Genomic DNA, 1,977 nt, shown 5'->3' with positions numbered 1-1,977 from the left:
AGCTCGTAAAAGAGCTGCCTTTATATGATATTTGAGGTACCATTTTTTGTGTTTATTTTAATATATATGCTTTACATTTCTTGGGTTGAAATATTTTGCACAATTTATATTAAAGTGTCATATATGCCTGTTTATTCATACAAACATAGTTTGGATTTTTAAGCTCGAGGTTCAGTGCATTCATGCACAGTTTGCTCGAATTATCTGCTTCCAATCTCGTTATTTGTCAAGGTCGGATATTACTTTTACCATGCACCCAAAAGTACTTATATGGTGTGCAATGCAGGTGGTTTAGTTATATCTTACTTTTTTAGTTACTTTTTCTCATCCTCGGGTAGCTCCCCGAGGTTATGAGGTCGAAACTATTGTGCTGCAAGATACTCCAGCCTGGATCTCAACTTAACGCGAAGTGGGTTATGCTCCAACTTACTGTCGAGTAGTTTTAGCTGGTTTGTTCCAAACCTATTAAGGTCACGTTAGGTTTGTAATCCATACACTTATATTCTTATCTCTTGAGAATTTGATTATCTTCAAACTTTCTCATTTCGCGCACTTGGTTACATCCAAACACTTGTATGTTTATGATAGTTTGGTTATATCCAAACTTCCTTAGCTCGCGCATTTGGTTATATCCAAACACTTTTATGTTTTTGATAGTTTGGTTATATCAAAACTATCTTAGATCGCGCATTTGGTTATATCCAAACACTTGTACGTTTTTCGTATATGCTTTTTATTTTTTTCAAGCTGATGGTATATGTACCACTAATGCCCCCTTAATATCCTACGAATGCGACCATAGGTTATTAAATTAAGAGAGATTGCAAAAAATACAGCATATTAAAACGAAATCAAACTTTATTTGATAAATCCAAAAAAAAAAATATAAAAACAGTACAGATAAACAAGCATGGTTATAGGCGACATCCTTCCTACACTATTGATAGTAAGGTCGTAGGTGCTCGCCATTCCATGCTCGTGGTACCAAACTTCCATACAATATTGCCAACTTGTACATGCCGGGTCGGATGACTGATTCTATTTGATAGGGTCCCTCCCAATTTGGCCCGAGCACGCCAGCTGCTGGATCCCGCGTTTCCAAGAATAAACGCCTCAACACCAAATCTCCTACGCCGAATTTTCTATCTTGAACTCTTTTGTTGAAGTACTGGGTAGCTCACTATTGGTATGCATCATTTTTTAATTGAGCTTCGTTCCTTCTTTCTTCAATCAAGTCCAGAGTTTCTTCGAGCTGAGAGTGGTTCGAGGTTTGATCATAAGCGAAGGCTCAAATTGTGGGAATTTCGAATTCGATTGAAAACATAGCCTCACATCCATATGCAAGAGAGAATGGGGTATGTCCTGTTGATGTACGGGCCGTGGTCCTATATGCCCATAAGACTTGGGGCAATTCTTCGGGCCATCTTCCTTTAGCTTCTTCCAATTTTTTCTTTAGCAAATTCTTTAGGGTCTTGTTTACAGCTTCGACCTGGCCATTCCCCTGAGGATGGGCCACTGATGAGAAGCTCTTTATTATCCTATTTTTATCGCAAAAGTTGGTAAACAGATCGCTGTCGAACTGGGTACCATTATCGGATACAATCTTCCTTGGCATCCCATATCGGCAGATGATGTTCTTCACCACGAACTCAAGGACTTTCTTCGAGGTTATTGTTGCCAAAGGTTCAGCCTCAGTCCACTTCGTGAAGTAATCTACGGCGACCACTGCATATTTTACTCTGTCCTTGCCAGTCGAAAGGGAGCCTATGAGGTCAATTCTCCAAACCACAAATGGCCACGGGGAGGTCATCATAGTTAGCTCGGATGGTGGAGCTCGAGGAATTGTGGCGAACCGTTGGCACTTATCACACCTCTTGACGTAGTCGAATGAGTCTAATTTGATGGTAGGCCAGAAGTATCCCTGACGTATGATCTTCTTGGACAGGCTATGCCCGCCAGTATGGTCTCCATAGAACC

This window comes from Humulus lupulus, chromosome 9, assembly GCF_963169125.1.
Source record: "Humulus lupulus chromosome 9, drHumLupu1.1, whole genome shotgun sequence".
NCBI classification, from domain to species: Eukaryota; Viridiplantae; Streptophyta; class Magnoliopsida; order Rosales; family Cannabaceae; genus Humulus; species Humulus lupulus.
Note: the sequence above shows the minus strand (reverse complement) of the source record.